Source organism: Anser anser (assembly GCF_964211835.1).
Source record: "Anser anser genome assembly, chromosome: 1".
Classification (NCBI taxonomy): domain Eukaryota; kingdom Metazoa; phylum Chordata; class Aves; order Anseriformes; family Anatidae; genus Anser; species Anser anser.
In genome coordinates, this window is record NC_139720.1 from 162,191,976 (window position 1) to 162,211,376 (window position 19,401).

The 19,401-nt window shown below is 35.6% G+C and overlaps 1 long non-coding RNA gene across 5 annotated transcripts in view; it reads right to left on the bottom strand.

Annotated features, from left to right (window-relative positions):
• Positions 1–19,401, bottom strand: part of LOC310891808 — a 54,074-nt gene that overhangs the window by 14,929 nt on the left and 19,744 nt on the right. For 3 of the 5 annotated variants that reach the window (XR_014577729.1, XR_014577730.1, XR_014577731.1), the window contains 2 exons: positions 16,281–16,408; positions 11,959–12,419 (listed from right to left, as the gene is read on the bottom strand). The exons of the other annotated variants lie outside the window; for them this stretch is intronic. This is a non-coding gene — a long non-coding RNA (uncharacterized lncRNA). Of the gene's footprint in view, positions 1–11,958; positions 12,420–16,280; positions 16,409–19,401 lie in introns of those variants that run through there. 5 annotated transcript variants of the gene reach the window in all.

Consider the following 19,401-nt stretch of genomic DNA (forward strand, 5'->3'; position numbering starts at 1 on the left):
TATCATAAAAGCTAACAACAGGAAAAAAATCTCTTATTCTGCTACTACTATCTTAGAAAAATGAATGTTTCCACAAGATGATTGAAGAGCACTTTCCCATAAAGCATGATATTATTATCTTTTATTTACATTATTTGTAATTTAAATTATTTGAATAACTTTGCTTTAATGATTGTCAGAAAAAGAAATCATGGTCTTTATTTCAAGTGTCTTGCAGTCTATATAGTAGATACTTATTAACATACAAAATAAAAAGAAAAAAAATGAATATTGAAATTCCTGATATATTTTATCCCTCAAAGTGAAGGAATCACAAAGTTATCAAAAACTGAAATGATGATTTAGAATGGAAAGTTTTACATAACTTCAAATGTTAGTGTTGCTATAACTGTATGGATAGGAAAAGCACTTTGAAGCCTTGCTTTGGTATGGTACCTCGAATGCCATTTCCTAAGATTCACATGAAGAATTTTTAAGCTCCTGTTGACCTCAGGCAAATGTTAAATTTTAGTTAACATACAGTTTTGCTATCATGTTGCATTATCTTAAATTACCTACCCAATATGAACAAAACTATAGAGCAGTTTGTTAGCAAGTAAGAATTTTAAACATTGAAGAGAACATATTATCACAGTATTAATCCAGTAAATACACCCATGTTTAGTGCAGGAGTTAAATACCTCTTTTTGCTGTTGCTTTGTAACTATCTTGAAAGTTCCCAAGATGTCATGGGACTATGTGTTGCCTGCTAACAATTCTTGATGGATTTTTCACACTTTTATACAGTGCAACTAAAATTACTTTGAGAATAATAATATATATATGACAATGCTTTTTATAAATAGCTTGAACTTTGTATTTGTGATCTTCTGGGGCAGCATAGCCCAAGGCTTTGAAAGCTTAGATTTTAGAAAAATGTCACAGGAAAATTGATTTACGCAGTTCTGTTTGTTTATTTGTTTGTTTCCCTCCTGCTTTTATTTTAAATACATGAATTACTTAAAGAATTTGCTTTTAATCTACTGAGAGGAATGTTCCTAACAGTATATTCCACTAACAGTGGATAAAAAAAAAATACATAGAAAGGGAAAGAAAAATCTGTTCTCTCTGGGCTCAATTAACTCTACAATCGGCACAGAGCAAAGGACAGTACTTTACACTGACAATAGACCTTATGAAATGAACTGTACTCTACGGTCACAAGTCATCTCCTGTCCAATTCTTATTCTATAAAGACCTTTCAACTCTTCATACAGCTCCTTATGAGTTGCTGTCATGTGTTCACTTTGTGATAGTGACCAGAAATCAAAGGAAGAGAATCCAGGTCTCTCACATTCTTCTTTATCTTCTTCTTGCACACATGCTAGTAGGCTATGATTAAAAGAAACTCTGCAGTTTCTCTTCCAGAACAGTATTTACAGTTGGATAAAATATTATCAGGTGACTTCCATATATGGTCAAACTGAGACATAAAATTATCCTATTACTTTTTTTTTTTTTTTGCTGTGGTGTTATAAGAAATTGCAAATAGCTTTTCTCAAATAATTTCATTCATACCATTCATAGTTTTGTTAGTATTTGTCACTTCCCTCCACAAACATTTTATTTTCACACTAAAAATCTACTTAACATTTTCTTATGTAAAAATTGTTCCAATCTGTATCCACTGCAGGATTTTTTTTTTTCCTTTATGATTATTTTCTCCCAGGAGAAAAAGAACAGAATCATGGATTTAGAAAGACAAAACTAAGATTTTTTTCTTTTAATTTCTGTTCCTTTCCTACTGAGAATTAACTGAGATTCTATTTTCCTTTTTGAACACTGGTGAACACTGAACTGTCACAAAACTCTTCACAGTGTTTCCAATATTTTATCCTGAATGGTTATACATAATTTGAAAACCAGTATTGTGTGCAAACAATTAAGCTTGTTTTCTCTTAGGATTTTTTTTTCGCTATTATGTAACAAAAAAATCTATCCTTTTTAAACAGATATGCAGGATTTTATTCTAATTTATTTTCCCATCTAACTTCTTAGATATACTATTTTGAAAGTATATGTAGTTTTAATTCTAATAGTCAGGGATGGCACAGTACTGGGTAGAGGCTGAAGAAAAGAATGGGTAACATTTATTGAGTCTTTTCTGTCTCCCAATTTTACCACATGATAATGATAACAAAGATATCTGGTTAACATCAAGGGTTTTTTTCCTATTTTTATTTTAATCTAGATGCAACAAACAAACTAAAATCTGTATGGTGTTCAATAATAAAGACCAAGATATTAATTCTGAAAAGTATTTTCCCTGTATTGTGCCAAAATAGCAAACTATTAAACAGGGCTGTTCTTGAAAAGACTGCGGTCAGTCCCTAACACTTCATCTCCACCACTCCCTCACGATCACTTTCTGCTCCTTCTCCAATCTGGGATTCCTCCCAAGGGATGCCGTCCTTCCTGAACTGATCCTGCATGGGCTTCCCATAGGCAGCAGCTCTTCAAGAACTGTTCCAACATGGGTCCGTACTATGGGGTCCATCCATCACGAGCAAACTACTCCAACACAGGTCCGCCATGGGCAGCTGCTCCCCCCAGACCCCCTGCTCCTTCGTGGGCTCCTCTCCACGGGCTGCAGCTCCGGCCCGGGGCCTGCTCCTGCGGGGGCTCTCCATGGGCCGCAGCCTCCTCCAGGCCACATCCACCTGCTCCACCGGGGGCTCCTCCACGGGCTGCAGCGTGGAGATCTGCTCCGTGTGGGACCCATGGGCTGCAGGGGGACAGCCTGCTCCACCAGGGGCCTCTCCACAGGCTGCAGGGGAACGGAACTGCTGCTGCCTGCCTGGAGCACCTCCTGCCCTCCTTCTGCACTGACCTGGGGGTCTGCAGGGCTGCTTCTCACTCCTCATTCTCCCAGCTGTTGTGCAATAGTTATTTCTCCCTTTCTTAAATCTGCTCCCACAGAGGCACAACCAACATCACTCAGTGGCTTGGCTCTGGCCAGTGGTGGATCCCTTTTGGAGCCATCTGGGGCTGGCTCTGATCTGACAACGGGAAAGCTTCTGGGCTCTTCTCACAGAGGCCATCCCTGCAGCCCCCTGCTACCAAACCCTTGCAATGTAAACCCAAGACATTCAGTTAAACAAGAAACTAAGAATGTGAATCAGATTAACATGATGTATGTAATACAGGGTATGGGTGATTAACGTGGAAAATTAACTTTTTAATCTTTCCATTCTTTCCAGCAATCCATTCCATTCCAATCCATTCCATTCCATTCCAATCCATCCAGCAATCAATTCCATTTCCAATCTTTCCAGCAGGAGGAAACAAACAAAAAGCGAAAAGTTAGTGTGTTATTTTTATCAAGGCCTGCTTCCTAACTAAAAATTCTTATAGCTTCAATGTACTGTTTACACAATCAGAGAACACTGTAGTTCTGGAGGAAAAGTTATACTACCACTGAAGTCAAAATTCTGGGCTTCTTACAAAGCTGGGTTAGAAAAGGCAAAAGTCCTATATAATGTCCGGCTGCTTTTCACAATGGTATTTTGAACATGATTAACTATTTGGATTCTGACAGAAGTTAAAAGTTGCAGTAGATTTTTAGAAGAAGAAGAAAAAAAAAATCAAAGAGCAGCAGCAGGTATTAGAAATTCTGAGAGACTGAATGTGACTTCCTCAACATTAACCTAATAAATACTTGATGAAGCAAAAGAAAAATATTAGCAAGTAATGTGGCTAAGACAATATGCAAAAATAAAACCAACCAAAAAAAAAAAAAAAACACTACCACCAACAAAAAAACACTTAAGTACTGCATACTTTTAGGTATCTTTGCAGTTTTACTAATGCCTTGCATAAATTGAATTGTGAATAATTTGGATTTGAAGCCACTTGGGGATCCCTGATATATGTCAAAGATGTATTTCTCAGTGTAACTCTTCTGAGGTTGATTTTCATTTACACTGAAGTAAGTTGAAAAATGAATGAGCCCCTGTTACATACAGATCCAAAGGATCAAGGACAAGCTTTTCTGATCAGAAACTAAGTCATTATAAGAAACGTGCCAAGAGTCTGGCATTCTAAGTGAAACCTTGAATATCATAAGAGAGAGGCTGTAAATTATTTTAGAAGACACCTGATTAATGCCCTTAAAGGTTCTTAAGACATGAGACTTAGCTCTTAACCCAAATGTATTTATTTATTAAAAAAAAAAAAAAGTAGGACGGATGACCAACTATTATTTTACTTGCTTTTATGCTTCTTAACTTTTAATTCAAGATTTCTGAGGCCAAAAGAAGAGCATAAACAGAAGAACTTAATTATATGGCCCAGTGAGATGAAAATAACTACAGAAGGATGAGCAGGAAAGTCTTTTGGTCTCCTTCTAGACATTACTTCTGTTCTTCTCTTTATTATTATTTTTATCATTAGGATAGAATGTATTAAGAGGAAAGGCTTCCTAATTAAAACTTTTTTGGCTACTTTTATAATGGGAAATTACATGTGCCCATGAATGCACATGGGCACTGGGACAACATGGCAATGAGAAGCGTGTGTTGATGGTAGGGGGATGGTTGGACCAGATGGAGGTCTTTTCCGACCTTAGAGATTCTATGGTTCTCTGGTTCTAGGATAGTAAGTCAGTCTCCAGACCTGGCTGCATTTATGCAGCCTAACTCTGGTGATGGTCCCTAGCAAATCCCAGTCTCTGAGGCGTGGCCAGACTCTTGTGAGAGATTACCGTTTTGCACATTCCAAAATCATGCTTGGGAAATTTCTAACACTGCTAGTATAGAAGATTGTATTAGAATGTCCACTTCTAACTTCTTGTGCATCCCCCAATCTCTTCACTAGCAGGGCAGTGTGAGAAGCAGAAAAAACCTTGAGTCTGTGTAAGCACTGCTGAACAACAACTAAAACATTGGTGTGTTATCAACATTATTTTCATTGTAAATCCAAAACATAGCACCTCACAAGCCTCTGTGAAGAAAATTATCTTTATCCCAATCAAAACCTGGTCAGATTCCATGTTTTTTTTGTTTTTTTTTTTTTTTTTTTTTTGTCACATAAACTTAGAAGTTGTTTGGCTGCACAGTGAGCTAGTTAGTGGGAAGAATGTAAAAGACCTTCTTGCAAATTGTTCTGTAGCTTGTTGATTAATCAGCCAGACAAGTTCCCTCAGGCTGAGGTACATCTGACAAATCCTCCACCTGGAACAAATTCATTAACCAGTGGAAGTTTCTGGAAAATAAAGTTCTTTTTCCTGTGTAGTAGCCATTATCAGCAGAAAACCAGGCATACCCAGTCCTGAATGGACAAGTGGGATATGCCTCCTAATCAGCTATCTGGTCTGATAAAACTATTTGTTTAATGTTAACTCTTCGGTAGTTTTTGGTCCTTACCAGATAGCTCACATTTATCATCTGAGGACACTGAATTATTCTATTCCAGTTTTCTATGCAATCTAAGGAAAAGAGGGAATTATCTAACTTAGATGTCCTGAAGCATCTTATGGAGACATATAGTTCTCTCTTGGCTCATTCTTTACTTTAGAAGTTTGGATTACTGAGATGCATGCCTTTTTATGTTACAAAAAGGATAAGTTATGAGCAAAAAGAAGAGATGCTGAAGTTCATCTTATACTTTACCTTCTGGAAAATGAAAGAATTGCACCAAGAAATAAAATATGTTTTATAGTGTACAATACACGAGATTCATCCTGCTTCAGAAATGTCACTGCATTTTTCTTCTGCCCCCCGCTCCTTGCCCTAAGCCCCTTAGATTGCTTTTTTATTTCATGATTATTACATTTCAAACAGCAGATGAATAGGCAATGCCATTTAAAGCTTTTTTTTTTAATGCTTACATTAACATATTTGTACACACAATACAGCATACATTATAACACTATTTTTTACTAATTATAAACTTTATATTGACATTATAGCTTCCCCTCTCCCCATAAAAAAAAAGTTTTTCTAAACTATAAAACTAATGTTTCTTTTTCATAACACCAGACTAATTTTTATTAGAAAAGAGCAGTAGTTTTTAATAGCCTCTAAAGAATGCATGTTAACAGCTTTGTAAAAAACATGTAGCCATTATATGATGCAAAGGGACAGAACACAATCATTGTTCTAGCAAATAACACTAACTAAAATTGAACTAAAGAGTGTCATTTGTTATTAAAAGCAGCAAAACAGAGAATCAAAGTCAAACAAAACACAGTCCCAAGAGACAAACATTTCATGCTTCAGAATGGAGCGCTTGTAGCCTAAGAGACTTCAACCATTGCCAAATAATTTTATGTTCATGTTTAAAAGCAAATGCCTTGAGAATGGCAATGATTACTGATTCAAACTGATTTTCATACTGAGTATTGCAGTCTGATGTATAATTCTGGGAGCTGGGCTGCCTTTCTAATCTATTCTGGAAAAATACTGGAAAAGCCACAGTCTATTTTTTCTATGCAAATAATGGCCCAATACCACAGTCCTTCCTTTAGTTATTATTTATTACTTTATTTCAATTCAAAAAATTAGGATGATGGCCGAATCAACTCCTATAGATGTTGCTGAGATCGAACATTATTTCAAGTATTTAAATGAGTGGTTCTCTTTAGCAGTGAGTCAGAAATTAAATTTTCATATACAAGTAAAATGGATTATGCTGTTCAGAACAGACCTGCTTTAAAAAAATTCAAATTCTATATGTAGTATCAATAACAGTGCTTGCTCATATTTATGCTTCAGCAATAATGATTTTTTCAGCTAAAAATATGTCAAAAAATATCTCTACAGGAACTGTCTTTTTATATCTGTTTGAAATAAATGATAAAAACTGACAAAATTAGAGGTTAACTTATCTGGATTTTATTTCAAGAATTTTTATCAAATTTCCTTGCTTCATGGTGAATGTCCTTAGGATAGTATAGGTACCAGAGATATCCAAGATTAGACAATACATGAGTCCTTCCCCTTCATACGCAGGGGCTACTATTTTGTTTTGGCTCTTATTTAATGACAGGATTCTGCCACTTCATGCCATTATGCTAAATGTCATACTGCTCTCTGATTTGCTGGCTGCCATTTCTTAACACCATCACACTTGTGTGTTGTGAGGCGGCCCTGTGGCCGATACAAGCTGCCCCTGCCATCATGCTTGGAATCTTGTCAGAAAAGGAAGCCCCCTGTGATGGGTATGATCTAGTCCTGCACTTGACATAAGCCTTGCTCAGTAGTCTGAGCAAATCTTGTTCAGCTCAGTCTGAGCCACAGAAGGCCTCTATGTGACCTTTCCTTGGCCACAACCACAAACAAAGGAGGGGACTACCTTAAAGCAAGTACCCACTGAAATCCTTCATGGGGAAATGATGGATCACATTGGAGTCCAAGAACAGCATGATAAGGAATCTGAGTTTTACTACATGTCAATCACTGTATCTTATAGCAGCCAGAGAAAAAATGTGGAGTAGCTTTTTCCCCAACTCAACTATGGATCAGTATAAAACATTCTATTAATGGATGTGACTAGTTATAATTTTTTGAGAGTCCAGTTGTTACGTGGTTAACAGCGATCTGACTGCTAATCTCCTTAAATTTCTAAAGTACAGCAGCAGTCAATCACTAAAGAATTTTAAAGAAAAATAAGTAGACATAATAGAAGCTACTGATAACTAAATAATTAGTTAAAAGTTAGGAAACAAAAGGTCAGAGTAGTTTTTGTTTTTCACAGGGAGCTGCTAGGATCACTAAAAGAAAAAAAAAAAAAAAAAGCATCATTACAATACCATAAAAATCCCTACTATTCCTCAATACCATTGTTAAACTAAGTAGTTTGAGATTCTTTAGCCTAACAGAAAGGAATTATAGACCTGAGATATGATAGAAGTCTGTAAGGTCATGAATGGCAGAGAGGATGTAATTTTCCCAGTTAAAAAAACATGTAAGATCAAACAGAAAAAGATGTTTCAAAACAAACAAATATGTAGAACTCCATGCCACAAGTTTTTAAGCATTTAAAAAACAAAGAGAATCAATCCAATCACTTCAATAGTAATACATGTTTTAAAAACAAACCACCAGTTTGTTAAAGCTTCACACAAATTTCATAGAATCACGGGATAGTTTAGGTTGGAAGGGAACTCTTGAAAAATCTTCTGGTTCAACCCCACTGCCAAAGCAGGATTACCTAGAGCTGGTTGCCTAGCCATGTCCAGATGGGTTTTGAATGAGATGATGACAATTGTCCTGTTGTTTGCTGGGACAGAGTTAATTTTCTTCATAGAGGCTTGTGTTGTGCAGTTTTGGCTTTGCAATGAATATAAATTTGATAATACACTGATGCTTTAGTTGTTGATAAACAGTTCAAGGTCTTTCCTGCTTCTCACACTGCCCTGCCAGTGAGGAGACTGGGGGATGTACAAGAAGTTGTGAGGGGACACAACCTGGACACCTGACCTCAGCTGACCAAAGATGCCATAAGATTCCATGCCATAAGATGTCATGCTCAGCCATAAAAGCTGGGGGGAAAGAAGGAGGAGGAGTGGAACGTTCCGGGTTATGGCTTATGTCTTCCCAAGAAAACACTAAGCCTGATGGAGCCCTATTCCTGGAAATGGCTAAACATTTGCCTGCTGATGGGAAGTAATGAGTCAAATTCTTATTTTGCTTTGCTCGTGTGCACAGATTTTTCTTTATCAATTAAGCTGACTTTATCTCAGCCCACAATTTTTCTTACTTTTGCCCTTCTGATTCTCTCCTTCACCATGCTGGAGGGGAACATGCAAGCTGCTGTGTGGTGCTGAGCTATCTACCAGGGTTAACAACAACAATGTAATTAAAACTTGAGCCCACTGTAACTCCTCTTGAAAGCCCTTAAACTGTTCCAAGTGGGTAAATTCATTAAAAAATAAGTAAATAAGTAAATAAATAAATAAACAATCATGGTAAAATCACTTTGAATTCTTGGTGAAGTCCATACAAATACTGAGGCCAGTATGTAGCACTAAGTAGACAAAGGCCACAGAATGAGCTCCAGAACTTAGAACAGAGCTCGAGCTCTTATAACAGGACAGTCCTCAGTGATTTGAGTAAGAACCATCTGTGACGTGTGGTTTTATGAGGAGGGATCACTTTCTGCCCTTCTCTACTTTTATAGCACAGACATAACCAGAGAGGGGGGTACTTTCTGTAAAATGGACATGTCATGGAAACATGGACATCACTGGACTGTTGGTAATCTTACTCCCAATAACCCACACTCAAAATCTGCACTCACATTTTTGGTTTGCTGACTTAAAGTCAATCTTGTTGCTGACCCCATCTTTTCCTTGTAAAACATGTATGACTTTGATACAACTACTCAGCACAATATTGTACTGTATTTCTTTTTTTTTCATTAGTAAATGAATCTGAAAAAAAAATAAAATCAGAAGTTTTATATCCCACTGTGGCATTGAAATAAGAGGTGAGTGTGACTGTTATCAAAGTTCTTCTAAGCATCAAGGTGAGAGTTTACTTTTTGTAGCTATCCTTTTCAGTTGTATTAGCTTCTCTTACTATGACCTTTGATGGATCTTATTATTGTTTCTTTTTACTAGGCAAGTGGTAACATAGAGTAATAGAAAATACTTGCTCTATTGGGTGATATGATAATAATCTTTTTTAAATTTATTTTTTAGCTTATTTTCTATTGTTTGTGGTATTCTCCAGTAATTTAACCTTTCTAAAGGTCCCCAGAAATGTTGGACTTAAGTAAAAATCCAGCACTCTGCTTAGACTAGAGGATTACTTTTGGTACAAGCCAAGCAATTGCTTATTACATATTCTTCATATCTTGGCTTTCATAGAATTTTGAAAAAAAAATATGCGTAATGTCATAGTTTCCTTAGCTACTTCATCTATTCTACTGACATATATAAGCCTTTTTATCTCTGCCTCATTACATGTATGGATTTTTCCTTTCAGCTTCCCTTTTTATCTTGTGTATATGACAGTAGCTTTTGATACCATTATGATTTTAGTTATTATGAAACAAATTTGAACTACATTCTGAGTAACAACAATTAAAGCATGACATACCCACCATAAATCTGAACAGATTACAATGTCTACAGTTTTATCTAGCTGGAATGGTGACAATACTTTTGCTACAGCAGTTTATTTTGCATGCTGTGCTAAATGTATATTACTTCTAAACTGTTCTGTTTTGTCTGAATAGAGGAAATCCTGACTGCAAAACTAGTGACAGTAGTGCCTTTTGGGAGAGAAAGACTCAAATGTTTACTGTAATCTTAGTATTAGTTCTTCCTATTTAGAACATGCCAGGTAGTGGTGAATGTTGCTTAGTAGGGCATAATTTGAAATGTGTTTTCTGTCAGACTAATACCCACCTTGTTAATCTTGCTGAAGAAAAAGAATCATCCCTGATTTTTATTTATGTATTTATCTATTTATTTTCAGACAACATTTCAAGAGAATGTGAGGATACACTTCCCAGTTTTTCTCTGGTTCCTACTTTAACTCTCTCACTCTGGGTCATGTTTTGGACAACTTTTTTTGTGTTCAAAGAGACTATGGAATTAGGTCATATGCAATTTGAGAGTACAAAACAATTATTTTCTGGCTACTACACACAGAATATTGTTTATATTAGCAAGCTACTAAACTGTTCACCAGACAGTTGGGTAGGAAAAGATGAGCTTTGTCCCATTTTGGACTGGGATAGACGTCAATACTGCTGAGTTGCTGTCTTCTGATTGTCTCCCATTTGGGGAGGGAGGACTGGGTACAATCTTAATGTCAGTATATTTTCTCTTGAATCTTTGAGCTACTAATTGTCCCCATCTCACAAATTACACTTTTGTCCATGTTTTTATTTTTCATATCTTTCATAGTTTTAAATCACTTTATCATGTCATAGCAACAATTTTCTCAGTGAAACTGACTCAGGGTCGCACAGATGCTTTCAACTAAACTAAACCTTGAATCTTAGATAACTGAACAGGGTTGAATGTGGAACTACTTCAGACTGAACTGAGTTGGTTCTTCAGATGAATAGCAATCCTCACTATCAAAACTATTGCTATGGTTCAATTGCCCAAAATTTGGTGTCTAAAGTCCTGTAAGTTGTCCTAGCATATCCACAGGCTTCCAGCTATCAGTAAATATGAATGCATGTCTCCTGTATATTTTATGACGTATCTGACTGCCCTTTGTGGATTATTTGAATGCTAAGGGCCTCTAAAATATCTCTGGACTTTACACAGCGCTTGAACACTTCATTCATATTTAGACACCCACACTTAGACTCTTATATTGAAGTGTCTAGAATTTGCCACTTAATCCCACCCTTAATTTTTCTTGTGCTCTCCTACCCAGTAGATGAATCCTATTCTCAGTCACGGCATTACTGAATAAAACATTAGCTTAAATAATATACTGAGAGTTTTTCTTGTGCAATATGTATAATGCATGACTGTCAGAAATGTAGGTTCTTTGCTTTTTCTGTCAACAACACGGAGTTTAGATAAAAATTTTGACCCTGCAGTGCAACAATTCCATGGTGTTGAATTAATGAAAAATGGGGCATCTCTTAACTCCTTCTTCAGTTCTACAACCAGTTGTCAATAGAGATATCTATGCACCTTGCTACAGCAGGAACTATGATGCAATGACTCATTTAAAATAGACTCATGAGTGCAGGTTAAAGGTCATTAAGTATCACTTTTTAAAATACACTGTAGTTTCCTCAATTATTTAGGTTTATATTAGTGACAGTTTTGCTACTATCTATGATTGCAAGCTCTGTGGAGTAATGATGTTTTGTTGTTCTTCTTTTTTTAATAAGTCCTAATTCTGCATGAGTTGCTGTAACACAAATTCTACAAACTTCAGATCAACCTATATGAAATGGCATTTAAAAAACCTCTATACTTTTTCTAACACAGATTTAGACAAATGTATTTACTACAGAAAGAAAACGTGTCTAGGAATATTTATACTTTAGAGGAGAGAATTACTTGCAATTGCAATTGCAAAATTTGTGATTTTCAGTTGCAAGCAATTGCAGTTGGTTCAGAGATTAAGCACAGACTCCACCAGCAGCTCTCCAAATCTGTACAATAATACAAGTTCTGAAGATCAATAAGTAGCTCCTAAGGACAACATCAACAGTATGACTCCATATAAAATCTTTAACTAACAAATATAAAATAGGTAAAGAAGTAAAGAAGTGTTACTTTACCTTTTTTTTTTTTTTTTGAGGTCTGTAGTGAGAACATTTTTCACATTAAGCATGAATGAACGCTAGCTATATCAGCTAGTCCCAAAAGAATCATGTCAGTCTCATGTGGTTTTTAGTTCTGCTTACTCAAATTCTGCAGCAGTCGTTAAATTCTGATTTTTTTTTCCAAAAACCTGCCAAAAATTTCATTTGAATGTTATAAAAATGTTTGAATATTATAGCATATCCCTTTAATATTTTTGATGTCTTGAAATATGAAACACTGTGGCACTTTCTACAGATTGACTAGAAGAGTACTGAAGCTGAAGCATAACAGTACAACAAACATTTTCAGTCTACAAAAACACCCTGTCCCTGTTACTCCTCATGTCAAGTGCATGAGCTGCAAAAACCTTTTGTCTGCTTAGTCCTGGAATAGGAAGTGACAACTGCAGCATTTTACAACTCATAGCTATGTCAGAAGCAAAGACAGTAAGGAAGCAAACACAGAAGGAAAAAAAAAAATCCCTCATAATGTGTGTATTTCATTGAAGAGAAATAAGAAAGAACAAAAAGATATCTCTATAGTGACAGCAAAGAAATGAACATAACAAAAGAAGAAAATACAAATAAGCAAAGGCAAAACATAAAATGAGCCATAAAAGAAAATGGTTTTACTGCATGATACATTTAGAAAAATATATATGCACTGAGAAAAATAAATGCTCTTGGGAGCTAGGAAAAAGTTTAGGTAAATGACAGTTAATATAAATTTAGATTGAGAGGGAGAGAGAGAGAGGGAGACAGATTGTAAAATAATTCAGTCTTTAGTTGAAGAAAAATAAATAAATCATTCAGGCAGCATTTGCACACATTCCATCATTCTGGATATCAGTTCATATGGAGGGGAGGGGTGGGAGAAGGGTAGAGGGGAGGGGAAGAGTTAGAGGGAAAGGAGAGAAAAGACATGGGATAGGCAACATATTTAAAACTATTTCCCTGAAGGAAGCTTCTGAAAAACATATTTCTGATCCTAAAGCAATAGCAGTAATACAGTCTCTGCTGCCCTCCAGCTCCCCCAGAAAGTGTTTTCACAATTTGCCCTTCACGGCTATTTTATACAAATAGTTGCATCTTGCATTAGAATTCAGAACTGTTCCTGGAAAACTGGTTCATTTGCCATGTTATGCCTATCAGTAACAACCTTTATGGACCTGGGATCTCCAGCCTTTTAGATAAATGTAAGGATTTCAAGCTGCTCTGAAAATGTATAAAATATAGTGATTAAAGGGATATGGTAATAGGTAACATGAGGAAATGTGTTTCTGCCTATTAAGTTAGTAAAGATACAAAATTATCTTTAAAAGCATTCTTGTCATCTTATCTTTCCGGAAGCTTGTGCTTACAAATTTCACCCTAACTGGGTCTGTTGCAAAATAGTATGTATCTTCAGATGCATCAAAAGAAAAGAAACATCAGGGAGCCTGGTGACTGCTTATTAAAAAGGATTATGAAAATTATTTCATGTGATTTGCTGAGAATGTTAATATTCAGATCTATGCAAAAGGAAAATATAATGGAAGCTAGATGCAAGAGCATGCTTCTATTCTGTCCTGAATATAGAACGTTATTTTTTTTTTGCCATATTAATGCCCTAACTAATGAGAATCAACATTTAATTTGTAAATATCTCCCCCCCCTTTCCCCCCAACAAGTAAGTCAATACACATTTCAGCAAAATCCAGAGCATAATATCTAAGATGGTCTTTTGGAAGAGGGTATATGTATTTGAGTTTCTGGGTGAACTGTGAAGTATTTGAATCATGTTTCCCAAATCTGCTTGCATTAGAACATATTTTACGTCAAAAAAAAATATTTTATGCTAATAGAAAATGTAGGAGTAAATCTTTACATAAGAACATTTCTAAAAAAATTTTTTTTGTTGATAGCAAATGAATGAGTACATCTTTATGATTTCTGTTATTTAAAAACTTTGAAATGGTGGAATAGAAGAACATTTTGAATTTGTGTTGTTTAATAATAAATCTGCTTCTAGCAAGCAAATAGTCTAGCTAGTAGAAGCCCTGCAATTTATGGAAGTGAAATTCTTGTACTTACACGTTATAATGAAATCATTATTCTTATTTCTGACAAACAGAATTAATTATCAGGATACATGTACACTGGCACCAATTAGAAGAGAAAATTTACCCCAAAAAAATGTAAAATTATATGTTCTATACTATATCCTATTGAGAGAGGAAGAGAGAGAGAGAGTGGCAAGCAAGCAAGAAAGCAATAACCAATGGCTTGAGAAAGACTTTTCCTTAAAGCTCATTTTGATTAAAAAAAAAAAAAAAAAGGAAAAAAAGAGAGAAAGGAAACAAAACATAACAAAACAACTCATAGGTACAGACATGGAGGAGAAAAAAAAAACAGTGCACATTTTAAACAGAAAAAATGTTAAATTCTGTGTTTTATATGGTAGAAAATGTTTCGTCGCTATTTCCCAAAACCAAAAATAAACAAAATCATTTTGAAGAATAACATTGCTATTCTTTCCATAGACTCAAGAAATGAAAGTCAACTTGATGCAAGTTAAAAGAAATATGTTGTTCTTGTAGTAGTGTTCTGACCCTTTCTATTTAGAAGCAATGTTTATGTCAAGCCTGAGACTGTAGGCAAAAGATGATGAAAATTAAATTATCATTTGTTACACAGGAAAGATACCATATAAATCCACAATATTCTGCCTAAGGCAGCATTTTCCAGCCTGAACCTACTATAGGCCTGAAACTCTGCAGTTATCTTTCCTTTCTGATAAAAAACAGCTTCCACTTCTGTCTGGTGAACATTCTGAATCCAGCCACTTTTATCACTTTCAGAACTATGCATGTGTAAGTGCTGAAAATCAGGCTGAAAACTGACAGTGCAGCATATCATCCTCATATAATTCTATCAAGACACTAGATCAAATACCCAAATTTTCAAAACCTACTGTTTTGTGGCTTGTTTGTATAGAAATATATTGGTGTGAAATTGGTTTCTACTATTATTTAATCTCTCCATTACAATAATGCCAAAGGACTTTGTACAAAGGTAGTCCTCAAAAAGGAGAAAGAATAATACAGGCATTCCTGACCATCTGTTTAAAGTCAAAGTAGATGTGACAATCCTGTCCATATTAACAGAATGAGGAAATAAGAAAGAATGCATGGACCCTGTCCTGTGCATACAGAGCTAGCTACAGTAGTCAGGGATACCAGATTGTGTTAGAAACATTACAGTCAAGTTAGTGAAGGCTCAGGTCAATACTAATATGAAATGGATATTATTTCTGGAATAGGCACATATATGATCAATCTTTTCTGTGAAGCACAGGGTTGTGTAGGCATGTTGAGTGGAGTTCAGCTAATCACATGTAGGTATCTACAGCGTAGGCACAGGCAACGACATCTGCATCCCTCATACAAGTTTCACTTTTGAGGTGGTGATTTTTGACCATTCAGCTTATTCTATACCATGCTCTACACCATTCTATACCATTCAGCTCAGTCTAATTTCAACTTCTGAAACAGGTCAGGTGGATAGCACTCTATTTTCATTGATTGTAAAGGACTCCTACATCTGCTAGCTCAAAAAATGGACATATAAACATAGGTAAAATGAATTCCACTCAACTTGCTGTTTCACAGAAACTGTGGAATTCATTTTGCCTCTGTTAGATGTGTTTTTGAAACATAGATATAATATTTATCTTTATTTTAGGAAATTTCAGACAACTTTCAAGGAAGTTTCCAGAATATCTATTTATTTTTACATTGTTTTTGAATCTCCATTAGTTTAAAAATTATCAAACTGAAAAAAAAAAAAATAATGCATATGGAAATGTTCAATAGAAACTGCATAGAATCACAAAAATTCTTATTTAAAATTTTACATTTGTTACCTGGCACTATTTCAGTTTGAGACGTATTTTTCCCTGGAGCATATACTGTTCAATCTGATAATCAGTCGACTTTCAAAAAATATTGAATAGAATTCATTTCATATACCTGTATACTAAGTATCCGTGCAATACCTTGATATTGTCTCACGGTCATGAGGCAGGTAATCAGTGGTAAAGATAAACAGAAAGGCTGATTCTTTCCCCTTTATCTGCATATGAGTCTAATTCCACCAGCTACAAATGCAAGCAAAGCAGAACAAGGAATTAATTCACTGCTTCCCATCAGCAGGCAGATGTTCAGCCACTTCCAGGAAAGCAGAGCTCCATCATGCATAACAGTTTCTTGGTAAGACAAATGCCCTGACTCCTAAGGTCCCCCCTCCTCCTCCTTCTTTCCTTCCAGCATATACTGCTGAGCATGAAATCTTATTGCATGGAATATCCCTTTGGTCAGCTGTCCAGGTTGTGTCCCCTCACAACTTCTTGTGCATCCCCCAGTCTCCTCATTGGCAGGGCAGCGTGTGAAGCAGAAAAGACCTTGAGTCTAAGTTCAACAACAACTAAAACATCAGTGTATTACCATCTTTATTTTCCTTGCAAATCCAAAACATAGCACAGTACAAACCTCTATGAAGAAAATTATCTCTATTCCAGCCCCAAAGTGAAGTTTCTCCTTTATAACCCCAGCAAATGTTCAAGATTTTGCTCTTGAAAGGTGTTTGCTTTATGGTAGGGCCTCCATAAAACCAACAAGATTTACAGAGAATATTCACATATAAAGAATACACGAGTTCTAATTTCCTAAAGCACAAATGGTATCAAAAAGAGACAAGTGTTTTTTGATTTGTTTTGTTTTCCCTAAAGAGTTCATTTCCTTTGTACGAGCACATAAACCAAAATCCTTTTCTATATTGTTTCTGATCTTATGTTCCAGATACCTTACTAAATTAAGCTAACCCATAGTAACTATCTGTGTTCATATTCCTAGCTGAAGTCTATATGCTTCATAAATTAATTTACCTCCATCAGTCTCACTGTGTCAAAGTCACGTAATCTCACAGTTATTGCTGGCTTGTCTTATTTATTTAAACCATGGGTAAGTCTTTAAGATGATCTGGCTCTCTTGTAATTAATTTATGAAATCCATCCCTTAGTTTCCTGTAGCTATTTTTCAGGTTCCTCTGATTTATACTTTAGCATTCTTTGGCCTTTACATTCCAACTGCCCTTCTGCACCTACCTATTACTCTTTTAAGTAAAGAGGCCTTTGGAAACAGCATGCTTTGAACTGAAAGCAATAGCACGGAGTGTATTCTGTTGCTGTGTTTACTGCCTGACAGTATTTCTTTTGTCGTCTTCCTCTGGTCTCTAACAATCACCTGTGTTCTGATGACAAGCACTAACTTGTTAAACCATGATAACCTGATTGCATGTCTTTGTCCTCAGGTCTTATACACTATTTGTTCCAGGATCTGTTTCTACATAACTTCTTTTTTCCTGGTCGCTCTTCAGTTTATTATGCAGCTTACTGATTAATGCTATAACCTATGTGTTTGCTTCTAGACAAATCCCCAGAGTCACACAGCTGAGTTTCTGCTTAAACTGTCTTAACGTGTTTAGCTTAGCAATCTCCTCTCACCTGCTTACATACAAAAGATTACTAGTATCTCAATATAATTTTAACTAAAGAAAGGTGGTTAGAACTCTTCCTGACTAATAAATAATTAATTAAAATTAATATTTTTATTTTTAATATTTGTATTATATATATGTATGTGTGTGTGTGTAAGTACATTTATATAAATTAAATTAAATATTTTGTTTTCCTAGCTTGGTGTAATTCTTCCTGGGCAGCCTTGTTGCTTTAGCTTAGTCGAGTGGTAGACTCATATATCAGATGATATATATGACCTTTCAGCTTTTAACTAAAAATAATCTTTTTTTCTTTGTTTTCTTCCCTTTAAAAAATTGTGTCCTATTTAGTTAAAATATTCAGATAGCATAATTCATTTTAAAGATTTTTTACTGATATACAACAATAAGAAGCAAATGTAATTGATTTAGCAAAATTATCTTGATTTGTAAAGGTTATTTGGAAAAATCTTTCTTTAAGCATATAAGAGAGAGAGGAAAGTTCACAGATGACATCATGAGACAGATGGGAAAAGAAGAACACACCAGATTGGTATTGTTTTATTGTATGAAATGGGTTAGGAAGGATTATGTCAGCTGTTAATTCATTTGAGGAAATATAAAAAATTTAATACTCAAATGTTTCTGAGGAAAAAATTCAGTCTGTGGAATTTGCCACCCACAGTGGTAAGCATGTGTTATGTGTCTCCCCTTTGTGCCCAGTCACAGAGGATGATGACAGTCTCTTCTAGCCCCTAGCTATGTTCCTAGTCCTTTCACTGAAACTGTGAACCATCATGGCTTAAACATTGGAAGTCCATAGATCACAGATGAGACTTCAGCTTTTTACACACATGCTCATGTAGAAGGAAAGAACACCGAACAACAGTTAAAAAGCTAGAGCATTACAGAATATGAAAAACACTATATGGTATGCAATAAACTGATTGGAACTCTTGCCATATGGGCTGTTTCAAAAACTGCAAAAGCCTCAGCTTGCAAAGGGAATATATTTAAATGTGAAAAGCAATTGAAATTAGTCTCCTAAAATATTAGGTCACGTATTCAACATGGCATTAAGCATCATTCATGTGGAATTTGCAGAGTTACCATTAGGAGAGCAAATCAGGGAAAATTTGCTGTCATACTCCAATTTCTAGCCCACAGCTTCCATGGGAAGACTCCTGCTACAAGATACAGGAGAGGAGAAAGAAGATATTCAGTAGTGCCTTGTTCTCAAACAGAAATAAGAGCTCTGAATTCCCAAGAAGGTGCTTCAGCTTCTGAATCTCAAATTCACATTTCATAGCAATCTTGCCAGCATTCAGGATGTTGTCTAATTTAGGTTACTGTATTCAGTGTATGGTTATATCTGGGTACTGAAACCAGCACTGTCAATTCCAGTTTGAGTAACACCTTTTAGATGTTGCAGTGCTGAGCATCACAATGCCCTCTGTTGAATCCCTTACTGAATTGCTTTTCAAAACAAGACATGAAACTAGAAACAAAAAAAGGATTAAGTAGCTAATGGAGGACTAGGGTATGCAAATCACATATGGCCAACCTGTGCTTAAGTAATGCCTATCCTTGACGTAT